Here is a 22074-nt window from a genome sequence, read left to right on the forward strand (position 1 = left end):
GCTCAGCGCAATTTCACTGGGGGGTCCCGGAAGGAAGCCTTTTCCAGACTGGAGGGAGTGAGGGCAGGGTCTAGGAGGGACGCTCCAGAAGTTGTGGCAGAGTCGGGAGAAATGCTGGACCCTCGACCCCTCTCCGCCAGGGCCCGGCCTAGCGTTCTCCTCACCACCCTTCTCTTTGCTACGTCAGATATGATCTCTTTCCCACTGACTTTAGTGGTCAGGCCTGGCTGATGTCAACTACTGGGCTTGCTGTCTGCCCTTGACATACTAAAATGAGACTTGGAATGCCTAAGGCTGAGCTGAATTGTTTCTCAAATATTTGTGCTTTTCAGATTCTTTTCCTATCTGATTAGTAAGAGAAACACTACTTACTACTACTAAGGGGACCCCGGCTGAGGCCATCGCAGGTGACAGAGACCTCAAGTCAGCAGCCCTCCGTCTCAAATTTTCCTGGAGGTTACATAGCTAATGACTTTTCCCACCGCTGTCAGCAGTCGCAGCTTGACCCCGTGACACTGCATTATCCCGTAACCGTGGAAGCTGTGGGTGGTCCGCAAATTTCCCTTTTACAAGACGCTGGGGACGCCTCTAGAAGTTAGCCTTTAATTTCCAGATTTTCCGCCTTCTCCCCTCCCCCTCCCTGCAACGCCCCCGCGCTTCCCCTGCCTGGAAATTTCCAGGCACCTCGTGGACCCTCTCCTCTAGCCCGGGGTTAATCAATCTCGAGCATGTCCGGCTCGGAGGCGCGAAGGTAGAGAGAGGCACGGTGGCCCCAGAGGGGGTCTCGCCTGACTCTGAGTCTAGGAGGCGAGGTAGCTCCCGTCATTGCGGCGAGGGCTGGGCGCACGGTGGCGCGCCTGCCGCCACCGCCGCCGCGGCCGCCTCCATGCTGCAGCGCCGGACGCAGTCCTTCCCGGCGGGGCGGCTGCCGTTGCCGGAACAGGCTGCCGCGGGGAGCCAGGGACCGGGGCCCGCCCGGGGCTCAGCCTGGGACCTGGGCTTGAAGCTGCACGCCTGAGCTGCAGACTAGCCCCGGCGCAGCGGGCAGCGGGCGGGGCGCTGTGTGCGGCAGCGCGCAAGGAGTCGGCCAGTGTGCAAAACGGCCCGAACTGAGGACTGTGTGTGTGTGTGTGTGTGTGTGTGTGTGCGCGCGCGTGTGGGTGTGCGTGTGTTTGCGCGTGTTTTTCCTTTTCCCTAGAGGATGTGAATGGCTTTGCAGCTGGTTGCTCCCTTAGGATTTTTGACTGTGGAGCTCTGGGCTGTGAGCACAACCCACCCATATAATCCATTTTGCACGGTCGGTTTATATCAAGAGAAAAAAGCGCAACTGGACGGGGGTGGGGCCGACCAAGGAAACCTTCTGGAAATACAAACACACATTCACAAGAGAGGAAGAATGAAAGACCTGAAGAAATTTTCATAACCTTCCCGCTGGCCCTTCTGTTTTCCGAAAAGATTCTGGATCTTTTCTACCTTTTGAAGTCATCTTGGCTTTTTTTTTTTTTTTTTTTTTTTTTGTAAGCCGCTCTCCAGCTAGCTATGTGTGTGTGTGTATGTGTGTGTGTGTGTGCGCGCGCGCCTCTCTGATGCATTTGACTGTCTTTTATCCAACTGCCCAGAAGCAAATGTTAACTCGTCGGTGCCCCCTCGATGCCCAGGATCTCGAAGAGCAGGAAGGACGCCCAGACCCATTTTCCTGGCTGGATTCGGAACCGCTGCCTGGCTGTGGACCCGTGTGTGTGCATCGCTTTACCCAGAGGCTTGGAAAGCTCCAGTGTTAACTTGCTTCCAGGTACATCACAAGGTCACCAGAGGGTCTTGTAGCCGTCTTGTCTCCGTGCATCTAGACCTTACTGTTTTGGCCAGAAGGATATTTATGTTCCAATCCACATCATCTGAAGCCAAAAGTTCAGCCCTTCGAGCTGGTTTCTGTACAAACAAGGTAACAAGGATTGCTTTTCAAACTGCTTAACAAAATCCCGACTCTTCCTCAGCCCTTTCCCGGCTCTCTCCTCCTCACCAAAATGTCACCAGCTCTTGAATTGCGTGGATTTGGGTTGGAGGAGAACTTGAAGGAAACGTGATCAAAAGGCGATGCCAAACCACTCTCTTTTCTGCCTGTGGTCCGGTGGGCATCAAAGCCGATCGTGAGAAGGACCGGTCCCCTCCTTGTTTCTCCCTCCCCGTGCTGTGCTGGATGTGCGTGTGCAAGAGTGAATGCGAGTGCGCGCGCGCCTGTGTGCGAGTGTGTGAGTGTATGTGTGTTTGAGTGTGTCTGTGTGTGCGTGCGCGGCCGCCCTGCCTCTGCCCGCTCCCCGGGCGCAGAAACGCGGGTTTCATGGGGGGATCGCCGCGGATCCCCCACCCAGCGCGACCTGCGGGCAGCGGCGGCAGTGGCAGGAGCCGCCTTTCGGACTCCCTAGGATGCGGGTGCTGAGCTATGGCAAAGGGCAGCAAAGTGATGAGCGAGACCCGCGTACGACTGTGAAAGCCACCTGGAGCCACCTTGCCGGGATTGTACCTGCGGGCAGAAAGTCCTCCTACGACCGTCTTTTCCTCTAGAGGCACCAGGTAACAAGCAAATGACTACCCGCCTCACCCAGTTTCCTTCTGATCTTGTTTCTAGTGTCTTATCTGCATTGCAGGCTACTTTACTTATTAATGTTTCGAAAATCATTAGGAAGGGCTGGATATCCAAGGGTGCTCTGTGATGTTGTAATAAAATTTCTAGTAGGTGGGATATAAATCTATACCTGAGCACTTAATCTAGCAGTGAAAGCTAAGGGAATATGGATACGCTCCACCCTAAGTGATGATATTGGAAAGCTAAGCATGTTGAACCTGTCTGAAGATGCCAGAGATTAAAATTCCATGTTTTCTTCAGGTTATGGTTGCCACGGACCATTTGGTATCCCACACTCCCCAGACTGTGGAGTGCAAGAGGGTATTTGGTTTCCACCCATCATTTCAGGCAAGGATCATTTTGACCCTTCTCTGCCTCTGGTGCCAGGTTGTTTTCCTTTCCTTATTGTGGAGGAGCTTGCCAGATCCTTTAGTAGTTGTAAATTACGCATCTGGAGACTTTAATCTGAAATGGAGTTTTCTTGGAACTTGCTTTGCATGAAAAGGAATTCATTGTCACGGGCGTGTGTGCTGAGATATGGTATTTAACTGTGAGCATTTGCTTAGATATGGCAAAATAGATCCATGAAAGAAGTCATTTTTCTATCTGTAGGAGCAAGGCTAAAATCACAACCACCATCCCAATACCATCTCCAGCTATATTGTCTCTGTTGTGGAGCTTGTGTGCGCGTGGTTTGTTTCATTGGTTTTGGTTTGCTTGTTTCTGTATAATATGTATTTTGAAAATTCTTGCCAGTGCATTGATTTACAAGGAATAGGGTGGATTTGCGACTGCCTAATTAACATATTGGGTCTGATACGTTAAAACGGAGATTCCCATGGCTGGCAGAGTCAGAACAAATTTAAGGAACTTCCAAAGCCCCTTACCCTTGCACCTTAATTCTCTTATTTCCCTTTTCTGTCACCTCTGCGTCCCCCTGCAGAAATTTCACTCCTTTCTCCAGAGCATTCGGATTAAGAAGATAAAGCACTTGCAAAGTAGTCTCATCAATGTTTTATTCCATAGTGAAGGCGGTCTGAATAATTCAGCTAAGGAGTGCTCGTTTGTGTCCTGCCTTCGGTAGCTGCGTGCTGGGTGCACCCAGCGGAGGATGTGGCCCGGCCGAGTGCAAAGCGCCCTGCTCTTAGAGGCAGCGACTGGAGATGCGCCTGAGGTTTCTCTTTGCTAAAGAGGCTTAGAAAGTGTCGGGGCGCTGCCTCTTTTTCTCTGCTTGCTGCGATTCTATAGATATCCATATGATGGCATTTGCAGACTACAAGCTGGCCACTAGCTAGCTGCTCTTGCTGTCCCTGCGCGTTGATGGCCTTGACTCCTCCGGAGTATGGGCTCGGCTGCTGCTGCAGCCCTCGCAGGCTGGTGGTGCTACAAGGCCGTATATGCAGCGGGTTTGGGGGCTGGGCTCCGGCATTGCAGCTGCCAGGGCCTCCTTGACACTTTTTGGGGAGGGGCGGGAGAGCTCAGCAGACCCCCTGGCAGACAGTAGGCGCATCATGGCTGAGGTGGCGGCCTGGATCTGAGAGGAAGGAGGTGGAGAGAGACGCGTGGAGGGCAGTGAGGTCCTGCCTGACTTCCTGCGCCTGCAATCCTCCACCCCCTTGTAAATGAATATTCAAGAACACAGAAGGAAAGCTGGCTGCAAAAACGCCTTGGTACTCAAATATTGCATGATTTCTCAGGATTCAAAACCTGAAACTAAGTGTGTTTTTCCTAGATTTCCATGTTTTCCTCTCTCTTTCCTCCCTTCTTGCTCTCCTGGATTTAATTAGGTCATTCATACTCTTGTTTTATCTCCAGTTGGAATACCACTGAAAAGACAACTCCTTCCCCCACCCCTGTGCCCAATAAACCTGAAGGCAGTGAGGGCCACTCTTCAGATAGGTTTGCTCTGTAAGTTCCAGCTCTAGGGAGAACCAATAAAGGGTACAGAGGGTAATTTGACTTTAACAGTAAAGCAGATCGACACTCTGCTCTCTGTAGACTCAGAAAGAAAAAGGTACTGCCTGAATGAAAACTAAAAATAAGTGGGAATTTGGGAGGAATTAGGTGAGGGTTTTTCCTTTCTTTTATCTTCTTTTTAAGTTAATGTATTTGTATTTTCCCCATCACTCAGCAAATCCTGGTACAAAACTGATTGGTATGTAGTAACAATCTCACAAAGACATTTCTTTGTCCCCCAAATTTTTCTAGAATATTATTACAACAGAAACTATATCATACTCATAATATTTGTCAGCAAATAAGGCATACCTCTTTAGAGGGTAACCCAAGAAAGAAGGAATACTGGTGCAGATATAAGTACCTAGAAAAATTATGGGTTTTCTCCATCTCCCTCGTCATTTCACTTCTCTCTGGCCTTTTCTCTATTCTGTAGGTTAAGTCTTGTCTTTGTGTCCTCATCCTGGGGGAAGGCAAAACAAATGCATTAACTGTTTGCTAAGTGCTTAGAAGCCTAAAGGTAGATCATTGTGTGGTTCATCTTTTAAAATGCCATTCATTTGTGCAGGTCAAAACCAAATAGGCCTCCTTGCACAGAGTTTCATATACAGAAGTTACTTAAAAATGGAGATTTCTGCCTCCCTTTCCCTCTTCCTTGTTGGAGTGACAGAGGTACACAACAGATTGTCTGAAGATCTGAGTCCACTGACCTTGTACTTAGATGGAGCTGGCTTGTCTCACTAATGGGTTAAGACTGTCAGGTGTTAATAGGAAATTTCCCAGCAAAATGTTCTTTCCTTTTAGGCTCTCTTGTGCTTATCAACAAGAGGGGTAGAACAACAAGGGCCGTCAGGACACCCATGGGAACTGATGTAAGGCTTTAGGCAGGTGGAAAGAACTTGCCACTTGACTTCTGTCCCCCACACCATTTCTGTAGTCACTTTTTCCTTTTCTCTATTCAAGAGGAGAATGACCTTGAACAACACCAGTCCTCTCTGCTTCACACACCTCTTTTCCTTTTCAAAATGTGATGTATACACAAATACACACACACGCCTCGCTGCTTCAGTTTTGAAATCTGAGACTCTTGTGTTTGAGTGATTTGGGAGGGGTTCATTAAGATATACCTGTGGCTAATACCAGCCAGAGGTTGTTTTTTTTTCCCCCTTTTTTCTCCCAAGGGGATAGCAAAAGCTGTGGTCACCTGAAGGAAAATTGTCCTACCTTTATGCCCTCTTCCATAATTTTTCTCTCCTCTGTCATTAAATGCATTCTTGGAGTTAAAGTGGCATCTGGTTATGGCATTGGTGTTTAAGTGACCATCATAGGTTATATCTGCTTTTCATCTTTTCCTTAATGACCATCAGTTCCCTTTTGTTCATTTAAACCAGTGTTCTGCTTCCTCTTGCTGCTTGAAGCACTTTAGGCTTGGTAGTTTTGCTGAGTTTTCTAGCTGGTGAAATTAGGACCTTGCTTTCTGCTGGTACTATTGCTGTGTTGTTTTGTGGTTGGGAGTGAGATGATTGCAGATCCCTAACAATGTCCCTGCCACTATATAAAACTACCATGTAATAAGATCTCTATCAAATCTATTCAGTTATTTTAAGAGAAAATTACAATGAATGAGATTGTTAATAAATATGTGCCAATTTTGAGGTTGGAGGAAGATGACTTAAAACTTTCTAGTGGCTTAACTGGCTAATCTATTAACTCATCCCAGTAATTATTATTTTTCATTTACTTAGAAAAGTAACATACTGGCATTACTTTCAGAGTTTTGTGTATAGGGCAATCAGTTCTAACTTTCATATTTTTTTGTAGAATAAATGTATGAATATAGGCCTTTTAATAAATAGGCTATAAGACTAACAGGTAATTTTGCTACATCATTCCACGGACACACATGTGCATAGCTCTGCCTTGTTAATAAACCTTGAAAGGGAGGCCGGTTGTTATATTTCTACAGCCCACATTTTTATTCACATAGCATCCTTCAATCAGTGAGGACTATTTAAAACCTAAGGCAGTAATAATTTGTCCATTACATGGTGTGTGCATGGTGAAATTAAGAAGAATTACGTTTATCAATATTGAAGCTATTCTGGTTAGAAGTGAACAATTTTTATTATGCCCTATCCACATAAATTGTATGTTATTATGAAAACTCCAGTTTCATATAAGTATAACAAGAGATAGAAATATAAGAATTTAATTCAAAGAGAGCTAATGTCATTTTAAAGCTTTTCATCATAGTATTCTGATAGATACTGTTCTGACAGAACGCTTTTTACTGAACTATGACATAATTGAATACTAATTATGAAGATGGTTAACAAGTGATAGAAAATTATAATGGAATTACATGGTTACATAAATGCTCTATCATCTTGCTGATACCAAGTAAACCACATGAAAAGGCTTTATGATTAAACTGCAAGCTATATCAGTAAGGTTTCTCAGAAATTGGCTTTGATGGCCTATGTTTATTAAGTTACAGATTTGGTCACATTGGAAAGAAATTATGAATTGATTAATTTGTGTCCTCCTAGATAATATATATTTTTTTTATAAAAGAAATCTTTCTAACCCTAAACCTCATGTTATTTCTTTTCTTTGTGGGGAGCATATATGAAATTCATTGCTTTAAAAAAAAAACCCTTCCAAATTGAATTTGATGTTATGAAGAACAATTGCAGAATCACCATTGGATATTGAATCTATTTTAGATTTTATAGCAAAAAGGGTCTAGAAAAGAAGTAGTAAGACAAACATATAAAGTTGTAGGATCTTTTTTTCCCAACTCTGGAAGCAGTATCTGAATTCTTGGAAAAAGGCAAAAAGAAAACACTGATTAATTCAATATATACTCAATCAGTACTAGTGCATTTAATCAGAGATAGTAGCCAAAGCAGAGTTGTTTGTATTACTCTATTTTTACTTTACCCTGCAGCTCTTTTGAGGAAATACTAAAGAGACCTAAAGGTGCATTTCAGTAGCTCTCTGCATTTCATTCCCCATGTTGACTTATCATTTCCTGTCTTGAAGTAGGTTTTCCATGAATCTTAGTGGTATTGCTTTCAAAGTTATAGGATATTTGCAATAAAGTGATTTATTAGTGGGAACATATCAACTCTGTTATGAAAATTTTCACTTCTTTGGAAATATAGGCTGTGGTATTTTCTTAGTCATTATCCCTCTTTTTGTTATTTTTTCAATGGTATTAAAATTAGGTTATCAAATGATTTATGTGGATTTGTATAACAACATTAAAATGCATATGATTTACATGGCAATATTGAACACTGCACAGAGTAGTACATCTGCTTTTTTTTTTTTTTAACGTGGATACTGTTATAGCCGTTCTATTCACAGATACTTTAAAGTGCCTCATTTAATAGAAATGTGCCTACCTTTACATTGAAATTTAGGGGTTATTTATGGGAATTATGTAGGATATTTGCCATGTATTGACTGTTCAAATGTCAGGCACTTTAACAATTTATAACTAGACATTGAATCCTGACCTCAGGGAACTTATTTTCTTAGCAACAGGAAGGATGTAAACAGATACATTAGCTTGAAAGTAACTGATTTTTTAAATTTTATTTTGGTTTTTTTTTTGCTTTGTAGTAAGAGAGAAGACATTTGGAAATTGTTACTGTGTTTTATGGACGTTGATATTGTGCAGTAGTTAGAAGCATGAACTTTGGGATTTCACAAACCTATGTCTTAGGCTTTGTAACTTTGAGCAAGTCTTGTTACCTCTCTGAGCCTCAGTGTCCTCACCTTTAAGATGAACCTAATAATAGAAGACATTTAACTGCTATTGTTACCCTCATCATTGCCATCATCATTGTCATTTCATCGTTAGCTATCCTGAGGGTAAAGGAGAAGACTAAAGGGGTAGTAATTGGATGATGTCAAAGCCTATTCTTGGGGTCCTAGACCCTCAGGGCTCCAGGGAATGCTAAAGCTCACCCAAACCAAGGACCACACAGTCCACTGTCTTCAGAGGCCAAGCAGATGTTAATCTTAAACCCAGGAAATCTGGCTGGGCTTAAGAAATTATAGGTTGAAAGATCTCTGCTACACTGGTGAGTGCATGATTTATCCAAGACATTCAAATTTAAATTCATTTTACCCCGTGATGGGTCTAGCATCATAAAACATCTGGGTTATTCTGACATCTGTTCAAATTTAAATTTTATCTAAAGCATCCCTGCCAAGTGGTCATCTTGACTGAACTTGAGTACCCTCAGTGATTCTAAAATCACTCCACCTAAACTGGATTATTCCATTTTATATAGGCTAATTATCAAATTTATTTTTGGAGTTGAGCCAAGCATCTGACATCCTTGGCTTCTAATTACTTTTAATATGGGAGGAGGGATACACAATAAGTCTAATTCCCAATGACAGTACCTCAAATATTTAAACTGAGTTACTTGAGATGCCCAAACCATGATTGTTTGCTTATGATTAAACATAACTAGACTTGGGTGCCTGGTTGGTTTAGTCGGTTAAGTGTCTGCCTTTGGCTCAGGTCAAGACTGGAATCCTGGGATCTAACTCTATGTTGGGCTCCTTGCTTAGTTGGGAGTCTGCTTCTCCCTCTCACCCTCCGTACTCCCATCCTTTCTCTCTCTCTCTCAAATAAATAAATAAAATCTTTAACCAAAAATAAATAAATACATAAATAAACATAACTAGACCTAAACTGATTTGGGATGGTTTTCTATGTGTCATGATTTCAAGCCCTTTACGTTTTATACTCAAAAAATGTTATCTATCATACATCTTTATCACCACCTCCAGTTTGTTTGTCTCACGTTACATGAAAGTGTGATAGCAGCTCCAGCAAACCACACGGGTTGACTAGCATAGCATCGAGCAGAACCATTTCCTTGCTTTTGGAACAGAAAAAGCAGGTACATGCTATGCTGTAATTGTCCATCCAGCAGTCATGTCACACTTACTATTTGCTCAATGCCTTCTCTCCTTTTGAGCCCAAACAAGGCATTGGAGTTCTTTACACATACCTTTAAGATGCGACAACTCATCAATCCAAGTTCAGTAACGAGATTAAAATTATTTTCCTTCTTTGCCATTCTGAGTCGAGACACTAGTGAAGATATCTGAGATTGGGGCACCTGAGTGCCTCAAATGGTTGAGCGTATGCCTTTGTCTCAGATCATGATCTCCAGGTCCTGGGATGGAGCCCCATGTCTCAGCTCCAAGCTTAGCAGGTGTCTGCTTCTCCCTATCCCTCTGCCTCTTCTGCTTGTGCTCTCTCTGTCTCTGTCTCTCTCTTTCAAATGAATAAAAAAAAACTTTTTAAAAAAGTCTGAGTTTACTTTCACATCATATTTCTCAGTTTATAAACATTCACATTGTATGATTTGCTCATAATGGTAAAATTACTTAATTCTTCCCCACTAAGTACTGAGAGAAAAAGTAAATTACAAATATTATAGTGGTATTCATAATGTATATGAGAAACAATGAAATGGAACAAGACAAAGAGTGGATTTTCATCTTATCCTAAGGTGATGGAAGGATCTGGCTGCATCTTGGGTTCTCTGATCTAGGAAAGAATGACTCAAGACTCATTCTTTGATTCTTTTAAAAGCATTTATTCGTCATTTAATGCATGCTTCCCTATTCGGCTAAGTAACTATTTCTCCTTTGAGACATAAAAGCCAAATGGCATAGAAGCCACTCTGGGGAAGCTGTGATCTAGAGTGAGAACCAAATGTTCTCTCAGAGGCACAACCCTAGTCCTGAGTCAGTCTTGATGATACTCTTACGTCTTTGCCTCTTAATCTACCCTTAAACCTAGATGATACTGATTTCTAGAATAGTTACTAAGTCAGTTGTGTTACCTCCCCCATAACTGAATAGAATTACCTTATATGAAGGCTCCCAGCAGTTTCTCCAGCCTCCATATGAGGTCACCTGATTCCTAATAAGGGGAAAATAATCTGAATACAGAAGGAAATGACAGTAAAACTCCCTTGATCTCCTGTCCTTGCAGGATGAGTCTTGGTTACCAACATTCTCCATAACCTTGAATATTATTCTTTTTAGGCACCATGTTTAAAAATGTTTCTTTTAAAAGTTTTACTTTTAATGCGAATACTAATAGTTATTAAAATTGACACACAATTCTAAATAGTTAACCTTTTCTTAAAGACTTCCTTCCGGCCTTTGTTGTATATGTTAGTGATTGCAGAAAGCCCTTAGGGACCAATTCATGGGATGTTTAAGGCAGTTTGTACTGATAGGAAAGTTTCCCCCAACTTTTCTTTCCTGTCTGTGTACGATTTTTCGTTGATTTTTTTTTTCCCTTTGCTCTCCTATAACAAACTTTCAGTGGATGTGTTTTCTTTTTTAATTCAGTGATGGGAACTTATTAACAAAATGACAAGTTTGTTAGATGTCTTTGTGAACTAAGAGCCTAATGATGAATAACATTCCAAGATCTCACCTGCTAAGGAAAGCACATGAGTTTTCCTTCATGTATTTTATATGGAAAGTACTGGAAAATTCTAATATACCTTGGATAATAAATATAATAGATGATGATCATCATAAGTACATTTTCTGAGTATATTCTCTGTGCCAGGTGCTGTTGGTTTTTACCTTCTTCTAATCCATGCAATGAACCTACAACTTAGGTAGGATTATATTCCTTTCTTTGGAGGAACAAGTTGAGGCTGAGGATAGTTAACTCACTTATCCATGAGTATATGACTAATAGATGATAGGGCTAAAATTCAAATTTAACTATTTCTGATTCTAAAGAGGGTGCTGTATCTGCTATATCTAGGAGATTTTTATTCTCATCTGCCTCTTAAAGCTGTTTTCTGTTGATAGTTACAAAATGTGTTTTTAACCTCCTTCAAGGAGTAGGGCCATCTTTTGGATATGCACCTTATTCTTAATTTCTTTTTCTTTATGGTACTTTATGTATTACCATATTTTATGTCTGGAAGTCTATGAAAGGCTTTACAGATACCTATTAGGGGATTTGATAGTTATTTGTGTGGAGAAATATTTGATCTTGGGCCTGGGGTAGAAGTATATCCTAAACTTTTTTTTGCTAAACTAGACTGTGAGATTTTGGGTGATTTACTCTTCTAATTTCCAATTTCCATCTGCAAAAGGGAATTGCAAGCCAGCATAAACTAACTGGTATTTCTTAAATAACTAATGAATAATTGTTCCCTGTAACACTTTTCCCAGTACAGAAGAATCAGAGAATTCTGTAAATGTTAGGATCAAATGGAACTTGGAGATCATTAGTGATCATTTATCACTGAAATGTTTGCATTTGTCTAATTGTGCTCTGCATTCCACTTACCTCTTATCCCTGTTACTATGTTATTTATGCTGCTGTGACAGTCATTAATGAGCGCTTCAATCTTTACCCCCCAGTTACCTCCTTCCTTTGAGACAGGGCCAGAAAAAAAGTCAAATAACAAACTCATTTTGTCATCTTGAATCCAGATTTCTATGCTGTTATTTTGATGACAGAGGGGTCTGGCAGTCAGCCAAAATCTCATGGTTAAGTATAGATACATTTGTTGGCAGAACAGACCTTTTCTAGATTAAGCCCTGTGGTGTGTTCCCACCTGTGATTTACTTTCTTACTTCCTCTGGTGAATTCAGTATGGCCACAAATTCATTACAGATATTCCCATCAAGAGTAGATGTCTGTTTGCCTTCCCCTTGAATCTGGACTGGCCTTGCAGTTTGCTTTGAGCAATAGGTGTGGCAGAAGTAATGTGGTACCATTTCCAAGCTGAATCCCAGAGATCGTACAGCCATCACCCTTGCCTTCTGGAAAAAAATGTTACCATCATGTGAAGAAGTCCCGGGTCCCCTGCTGGAAACAAGTGGTCCAGCTGACAGCCAGAACCAGTGGCAAGACATGCAAATGAGGCCTCCTTACATCATCCAGATACAATTGAGCTTCCAGGTAATTATAGTCGCAAGAATGACCACAAATGAGACCAACAGAAGAACTAGCCCGAACTCATAATCTACAAATCACGAACAAATAAAATGCTTGTTACTTTAAGCCCCTAAATTATGGGGCAGGAGTAGATAACTAAGACACTCTTTTGGGTAATGGGATATAGCCAGCCCTTTTCTCCTTTCTTTAAAAAATATCTGTTTATTTATTTGAGAGAAAGAGAGTGTGTGCATGCTCATGAGTGGGGGGCTGAGCATGGAGGCCAAGGTGGGACTCCATTCTCAAGACCCTGAGATCATGACCTGAGCCAAAATCAAGAGTCAGGTGCTTAACTGACTGAACGACCTAGGTGCCCCTCCTCACTCCCTTTTTTATACTGTCAACAAATATTTGTTAAAGATCCACAAGATCTAGGCATGCTGCCCCCATCCATGGACTCATGGACTTTTGAAGAAGAATACTTTTGAAGAAGAATACATTCCTTTCGTAAACTTTTGGAAGTATTTGCTGGTTCCTCAAATGCCTCAGATTTCTTCAAATTTCCTTTTCCTAAGGTGTTTACTAACATGGCTGAATGTACACGGGAATTAATTGTGATTTGCCTATGTACGACTGTACCTACTTATCCCTGCATTAGAGAAGCTTCTCTGAAAGGGCTGTCCTCTTATGCTAGAGATCACGCCATCCACCTAAAGCCCAAGGGAAAATTTATCTTTGTTTCTCCAAGTTGCATTTTGGGCTTGGTTTGGTTCAGAATGACATTTTGTCATTTCTCCAAGATTTTATTTTACCTTCTAATTATGTTTCAGTGACTCATATTTGCTATCCATTTCTTTTGTAAATTGAATCTAGATTGCACAATTACTTTATTCTGGGACTTCATACACCCTCATTTTATTTAATGATGTTCTCATTTATGTACCAAATTATTCTACAGGCATTTGACATACTGTTACAAGTATAATAAGGTGCAGGGTGTAGACCATGGGGCAGTATAATTATAATTGCTTCATAACTTTCTGATTATTATTTATTTGTGAAAAATACATAGTTACAAAATGAATGCAGTCAAATTCATTGTTTTTACTTTTAGTAAAAGAGATACATTTGTGAAGGGATGCATGGGAATGCAAGTCACATTCACCTAAATATTTTCTATGGAGGTGTTCCCCAGTGGATTTGAACATCTTCCTGGAATATATCAAATATGAACTATTTTATTTACATTTTCTTATTGCTATACATTTCTGTGATTTTAAAGTTTAATGTAAGGTAAAAGTTTAATGTAAGGTAGGTAAAGTATGTTGTAGTAATCATTTGAAATTTCTACTAGAGAATTCTAAAATAACAATACATATTCTATCTGATGCATGTTGCAATGTACATAAAAATTTACTTTCTTAACATGATGTGTATCAATTTCCAGGATTCCATCTGCAGACTCCAGAGTGAGTATAGTGTCTCAGCATGTCCCCTCGCTGGTCACCAAACTTGTAGGAGAGGAAAAATAATTTTCCCTCTACCCTTCAGTGTTCTCAGGTAAAACCACCCCCTACTTCCCCTACCCCCCACATCCGGTATAATAAAAATACAGATTAACGGGAGAAAAACAGAAATTTAACAACATGTATACCTCCTGTATACATAGAAGATTCCCAGGAAAACTGAATAACTCCTCTAAATGGCCCAAGCCATTACCTTAAATACCATCTCCTGTTATTGGCGGGGGGGGGGGGGGGGTATTGGAGAGGAGGGGAAGCTTGTTGGGGGCGATTACCAGACAAACACAGTAATGGTTGTTATGGGTATGGCTGTTATGTAGATTGTACCTCTTCCACTATCCATAAGAATTTTCAGAGATTTAGTTAATCCTCCTCTCCCTGGTACAGAAAGGAAGACACCCTTACAAATGGAGACTTCTCTTATAAATGTGAATGTCTGCTACAAAAGGGTAACTTCTACTTGGTTTTTAGAGGCTTTCCTTTGTCTGCTATTTCTAAAAAATAATTAACCTAAATTAATCTTTATGCCAGAGGCATATTGTGGGGTGGCAAATTCTTCCCTTCCCTGCTTTAAGATTTCTTGGCAAGTTTTGTTATTTTGGGGTAACAAATTGAAATGGTCAAACCATAGTCTGACTGTAAAATATTTAAAATGATAGAGGCACCCAGCTGGCTCAGTCATGGAGCATGCAATACCTGATCCTCAGGGTTGTGGGTTCCAGCCCCAAGTTGGGTGCAGAGATTACTTAAGAATAAAATCTTGTAGGGGCGCCTGGGTGGCTCAGTGGGTTAAGCCGCTGCCTTCAGCTCGGGTCGTGGTCTCAGGGTCCTGGGATCGAGCCCCAAGTCGGACTCTCTGCTCAGCAGGGAGCCTGCTTCCTCCTCTCTCTCTGCCAGCCTCTCTGCCTGCTTGTGATCTCTCTCTGTCAAATAAATAAATAAAAATCTTTAAAAAAATTTAAAAAAAAGAATAAAATCTTGTAAATAAATAAATAAATAAATAAAAAGTAAAAAAAATCAAATGAATGGTTCTAATAAAATTTAGCTAAAGAAAATTGTATCTATTAATCATAGGGATGTTAAATAACACCTGTAATATATATGTAAGGTAGGCTTTATTTTACTATAATAAAATAGTAAGAGATTATTCATCCACAAATACACACATCTTGTTTATTTTTATAAAATACTAAATCATTAATATGCACATTATATATTGTACTGCTAGCAGTTATCACACTTAAAAAGAAGATTGTGAATAAATCCTTCTGGAAAACAATCATGTTTTATTCACTGTCAAAATTTATAAGAAAGAAAATGACAATGACTGAATTTAAATATAAATTTTGAAAGTGTCAGGTAGCTTCTTTTTCTTTTCTCTTTGTAAAACAGAAATCACACAGATCCTGAATAATTGTAGCTTTGCATTTATTTTCATGGTCTGTTTTTCAGCATTCTGAAGTGTGGCATTCTGCATTATGACTTATGCATTTCTTAAAATCATGCACTTTTTTCGATAGGACTAAGTCCATATTTTCTGATCATTTTCCTTTCTAACCTTTCTACTATAATTTAATTTAAATGTCATAGGCAGTAATAATGAACTGAGTTTTAACTGGGACAGGCCATCATTTTGTACTGATTCCCTGGTAGGCTTTCAGTTGGAAGAAGGAAGTAATAAATCCCTGGCTTGGGGTGAGCAAGGTCAGTTTGAGGGCCACTGCTTCAACGTAGGGTCAGCTCAGCTGTTCAGACTCAGCCTTCCATCTCATTAAAGGCTCATTGCTGTTCCCTCAGGACTGCAGTGTTCCTATGGTCATTAAATAAAGAAACTTCCATTTGACAAATAAAATGGCTAAAACTAATACCTGTGGGGATTTTGAAAAAAATGTCTGTGTGTTTGGGTTTCTATTAAGTGGTACCTCAGAGAAGTAATCAAACAAATTTGTGATTTTTAGGGAACTCCCAACATAATGTAGTTAACGCGTATAGGGGCCTTCTATTAAATGGTTTTAATAATCAATCTTCAGGGTCTTTGTTATAAAATTCATGAACAAATTGTAGCTCTCACTCTCTAGCTTTAATTGGTAACTGTATGCAATTATGTACTCATATTTTTTTTTTTTAAGATTTGATTTTTAAATAATCTCTACACCAAACATGAGGCTCAAACTCACAACCCTGAAATCAAGAATCACATGCTCCACCTACTCAGCCAGGCAGGGGCCCCCAATATGTACTCCTATTTCTATTATATTTTCATTGCGCTGGCCAGGCTTCTTAAGGTATCATCCATTCTTTAAGAGTTTGATATTTGCCTTCATTTTAGTTTATTTCAACATAGTGGAGATAGAAACATCCCTTTGGTAGTCAGTTTGGCTAGCATATACCCTAAAATTTACTAACTAATTATAGTGAAATCACAACTCTGCGTTCTTCATTGAGAAGAAGTTGGTGGCAGCCTGTGAAGAAAATAATGCAGTGTGGTTAGCCAATGTTCCTGTTTCCTCTAGTGGAATGTGACTAGTTTAATCAATTACGTAGGCAGCAAGAGGTTCCTAAATTACCAAAAAGGAAATGGTTCCTGGCTACTATATGTAAGATATTTTAATATCAAATATCTCTAGCTTCATCTATCCAAGGTTTGAAATAATTTCATTGGGGAGGAAGAATTTCCTGTCCTCTTCTAGGTCCTTCCAGCTGGACTGAGAATCAAATTGATGTGAGACAGGTTAAAAGGAGAAAATCAAATTTAATGTTGTATGGACCAGGAATGCACACAGACATGGAAATTCCAAAGACAGCCAGGCAAAATTAGGTATATATGTCATTCTGAACTGGTGTGAAGGGGGAGGGATGTGGAACCCCAGAGGGAAGGAATGCAGAATTGCACTAATAAGAGGAGCCGATCTTTGGTAATCAGATGTTTTCCCTGCCATATAGTTGGGTCGCTCAGATAAAAATTATCTTTGGTAATACCCTCTATTCTGGGAAAGACCTCCCATTTAGATTCCTTTGTGTAGTTAAAGGAGGGACAAAATTTTCTCATAAACCTTCCGGGTCTGCGTTCAGCTCAAAATAGTCCACATGTTGAAGTGGCATATTTTGAGGACACCTCAAAAAAAAAAAAAAAAAAAGCATATTTTTTAAATCTTTTATGTATAGGCCAAGACATTGTGCTTTTAATCAGTCAGTGCGAACTGAAATTTGAATGACTCGTTTGTTTTCCTGCAATTAGTCCTTTTGTGGAAGTATCATTGCTATTATTTAACTAAAATCAATACTAGATTCTTCATAATTGTGAACAAGGTGGATGTAATGTAATATCATATCATTTGCAACCTCTTCAGGTGATTCTACAGAGGGAAAAATGTTGAGCTGGAAGGTTATTAGCAAAAATAGAATATAGCAAGAGATATAAAAATAGCACTCTCTCCCCTGTCTTTTTCAGTCTGAGCAGAGCACTCATTGTATGATGCTGCATGCAATCTGCAAAGTGCTGTGAGATTCACTTTTAATTGAGGTAACCCTGAGCTTTTTGAAGTATAACCAGTGACAGACCAAAGTGACATTTTGATTAAACAGTGGTTGAATTATGAAATACTGTTACTCTACATCACTGCTGGCAACCTTAATTGGAGTATAGAGTCTAACTAAAGGTACAACAACAAAGCAAAAACAAAGGAACAAATAACGGAATCATGGTACCTTTTTATATCGGTTCTCTCACAGTTCACACATACACAAAGACTTATAATTTTCTTCATTCCATTCTTTTGTTCTTTTGTTTGAGTCAATAAAGAATGTCCTCCTGATTCTTTTTTCCTTTTTTCTTTGTCTAGTTCTCAAAATTGACTAATTCGAGATAAAAGATCTTAATTACAGTATAATCAGTTGCCAGTTTAATTTTTAATGAAGCAACTCTAAGGATATACTCTTTGCTAGTATTTGCATTCACATTTTCCTAAGATATAGATTGCTGTATTATCCTGATCGTGATTAAGTGATGGATATTTAGAGATACATTAATGAATCAAAGAGGAGAGTACAATTGCAGAGTGCTTTTCATTACAGAGTACTTCAGCATTGTTAAAGGATAGGATCAAAGTATGGCTTTGAAATTTATTTCACAGACACAGCTATGCGCAAATCAAATGTACATTACAAGAAAGTTTATTGCAGTGTGATTTATAATAGCAAAAACATATTTATAAAAACATATTTATAAAACTGTATAACCTAAGTATTTGTCATTAATGGGCAGGTTTCTTAATGGAATATTGTGCTGCTCTTTAAATAACTGAATTAGAGATGCCTGGTGGCTCAGTCAGTTTAGCAGCTGCCTTTGGCTCGGGTCATGGTCCCAGGGTCCTGGATCAAGTTCTGCATTGGGCTCCTTGATTAGCTGGGAGCCTGCTTCTCTCTCTGCCTACAGCTCCCCCTGCTCGTGCTCTCTCTCTCTCTCTGACAAATAAATAAATAAAATCTTTATAAATAAATAACCAAAATAGATCTATATTTGTTGATAAAGGAACCTGTCCAATGTATATGGTTACATAAGAATAGAAGTTATGGGAGCTATAATGTTACTCTCTTTGCATAAAAAAATATACCTACATGTATACAGATACACATAAGTACATATTTATGAATTAACATTCTTTGGAAGTATACATACACACAAAAAAGTAGATGGTATTTTCCTCCAGGTAGGAGGGTCAAGTGATTTTTCAATTTTATCCTTTTATAGAGTTTGACACTTTTTTACTTTGTACATGTAACAATTCATAATAATAAGAAGCTTAAATATAAGGTTTAAATAACCATTACTGTTATAGATCAAATAAAATTAAAAATGAATATTCTAAATAATGAAACTATATGCTATATGTTATACTATTAAATAAGTCAACAAAAATATCAATGATATTTACAGATTTGGTTTTGTTTTGTTTTAAGATTTTATTTATTTATTTGATAGAGGTAATGAGTAGGCAGAGAGGCAGGCAGAGAGAGGAGGAAGCAGGCTCCCCGCCAAGCAGAGAGCCGATGCGGGGCTCGATCCCAGGACCCTGGGATCATGACCTGAGCCGAAGGCAGAGGCTTTAACCCGCTGAGCCACCCAGGTGCCCCCAGATTTGCTTTTTATAAACAAATTGTAGAAATTTAGCAACCAAGCTTATCTAGAATATTGTTTGCACTCTTTTATTTTATTTTATTTATTTATTTTTTTTTAAGATTTTATTTATTTATTTTACAGACAGAGATCACAAGTAGGCAGAGAGGTAGGCAGAGAGAGAGGAGGAAGCAGGCTCCCTGCTGAGAAGAGAGCCCGATGTGGGGCTCGATCCCAGGACTCTGAGATCATGACCTGAGCCGAAGGCAGGCTTTAACCCACTGAGCCACCCAGGCGCCCCTGTTTGCACTCTTTTAAACAAACTAAATGCCTCTTAAAGGAAATTTCCTTAACCATATGAAATATCAAACAATGCTCAACTGCTTCAGAGTTTTTGCTCTGCCTTACATATCAACTTTTTTAAAGGAAACTATACAACTCAAGTATTTAATTTAATCTAAAGAAATAGGAAAATTTGACTTCCATGATAAAAGATGTTTCATTCTGGGTTTTAGTTAAGTTCACATCTTTATGTTTCTGAAAATTGGAATTTTGAGCATTTTGTGTTAGCCTCAGACCCCAGCACAATGTTTGCCATATGGATGAAAGATTGGATTGTTAAATAGAGAAAGAATTAACTTTTTTCTAGAATCTTAATGTAACTTGAAGATAAAATTATGTTTTCTAATTTACTCCAATTTATTAAACTAAATAAAACAAAACCAAACAGAAGTATATAGGAGACTTGTCTAGAAGATTGATAATGAGGAAAGAAAATACCACTAAATTCCACATTAACAAAAATTAAAGTATTATTTGAATTTTGTACGGAAGTGTGAAGCTAGGGCCCCTGGGTGGCTCAGTGGGTTAAGCCTCTGCATTCGGCTCAGGTCATGATCTCAGGGTCCTGAGATCGAGCCCTACATCGGGCTTCTGCTCAGCAGGGAGCCTGCTTCTGCCTGCCTCTCTGCCTATTTGTGATCTCTCTCTCTGTCAAATGAATAAATAAAATCTTTTTTAAAAAAGTATGAAGGTAAACTTTTTTTTTTTAAGGGGCCTTAATCCTGGGACCCTGGGATCATGACCTGGGCTGAAGGCTGATGATTAACTGACTGAGCCACCCAGGTGCCCTCCTCCCGGCCTTTTTTTTTTTTTTAAGATTTTATTTAGAAGCTACACTTTTGAAGGCTATTTATCTTCTATTTAACAAAAAAATAATTACGTAATTGCAACTATGCACATTCCTAGAATAAGAAAAACACTCAAATCTTATCATTCCTAGGTACATTTTCAAATAATAGTTATCAACAGCATAAAAGGATAGTTTTTATTTCACATTTAACTTTCACAGCATAATTCTAAGAAAATTAATTTCTTAAAATTTATTTTCCACTTTTTTTTTTTGAGATATAGTTCAAACACTGCATGTCACCCTTTTGAAGTATATAATTTAGTGGGTTTTTTTTTTTTTTTTAAGATTTTATTTATTTATGGGGCGCCTGGGTGGCTCAGTTGGTTAAGCGACTGCTTTCAGCTCAGGTCATGATCCTGGAGTCCTGGGATCGAGTCCTGAATCGGGCTCCCAGCCCTACGGGGAGTCTGTTTCTCTCTCTGACCTTCTCCTCGCTCATACTCTCTCTCACTGTCTCTCTCTCAAATAAATAAATAAAATATTTTAAAAAAAGATTTTATTTATTTATTTGACAGACAGAGATCACAAGCAGGCAGAGAGGCAGGCAGAGAGAGAGGAGGAAGCAGGCTCCCCGCCGAGCAGAGAGTCCGATGCGGGGCTCGATCCCAGGACCCTGAGACCACGACCTGAGCCGAAGGCAGCAGCCTAACCCACTGAGCCACCCAGGCGCCCCAATTTAGTGGTTTTTATTATAATCATAAGGTTGTGCAACCATCACCACTATCTAATTCCAGAAATTTTTTATCTCTCCCTAAAGAAACTCTGTATCTATTAGCAACCATTGCCTATTTCCCCCTCCCAGGAGGTTAAGGGGTTTTTTTGTTTTTGTTTTTGTTTTTGGCAAGGGGTGGTGGGAAGGGAGGGTGGAGGGAGTGGGCAGAAAAAAAAGTAAAAGGAAAAAAAGTACATTAAAAACAAACTAGGGTTTTTTAAAAAAATAATTTTCCCGAGGAACTTTTTAAATTTTTGTTCTTTTGAAGCATTCTTGTAGGTATTTTTTTCATTTATCAAGATTTATTCTGTAAGATTCTCTTTTGTCTACACATTTGATTCTAGTAGTTATTTCACACCATTTATAGAATTCATGAAATCCTAATTTTTATAAATGAAATTGCAGTTTACTATAGATATGCCACGTGTTTGTAATGAGAAAGTAGTGATAAAGAAGTTGACAACATGGTTAAAGATGTAGCTCTGGCTATATTGATCTATCTGACCATCTATCTATACTAGTGTAAAGTGGAAAGAATAATTTCAGTGGGGTTAATTCTATAAGTGAATGGTTCATCAGTGAATCTTGTCTTAGAGAGATACTTTTTTGTTGATATAACAATCTTGTAATTTCAGTGACTGGAGTAAAGAATACTAGGTTAAAAGCCCTTGTGTAGGGCTGCCTGGGTGGCTCAGTGGGTTAAGCCTCTGCCTTCAGCTCAGGTCATGATCTCAGGGTCCTGGGATCGAGTCCCACATCGGGCTCTCTGCTAGGCAGTGAGCCTGCTTCCTCCTCTCTCTCTCTCTCTCTCTACTTGTGATCTCTGTCAAATAAATAAAAAATCTTAAAAAAAAAAAAGATCTTAAAAAAAAAAGCCCTTGTGTATCAGTTGAAAATGTATATATTTTCCCGTTCTAGAAGGAGAAACAATGAAATATACTTGAAGTGTCCATTTATGCAATTGATGATTGCACATGCTGTATATTAGGAGCTGA

General features: G+C 39.6%; 1 protein-coding gene across 5 annotated transcripts in view; it reads left to right on the top strand.

Annotated features, from left to right (window-relative positions):
- The first annotated feature begins 893 nt into the window (after window positions 1-893).
- LRFN5 (leucine rich repeat and fibronectin type III domain containing 5) overlaps window positions 894-22074 on the top strand; it is a 248489-nt gene continuing 227308 nt past the window's right edge. For all 5 annotated transcript variants that reach the window (XR_007128953.1, XR_007128954.1, XM_047739214.1 and 2 more), the window contains exon 1: window positions 894-2571. The gene's annotated coding sequence lies outside the window, so the exon portion shown is untranslated. The remainder of the gene's footprint in view (window positions 2572-22074) is intronic.

Source organism: Lutra lutra, chromosome 7 (assembly GCF_902655055.1).
Source record: "Lutra lutra chromosome 7, mLutLut1.2, whole genome shotgun sequence".
In the NCBI taxonomy this organism is placed as follows: Eukaryota; Metazoa; Chordata; class Mammalia; order Carnivora; family Mustelidae; genus Lutra; species Lutra lutra.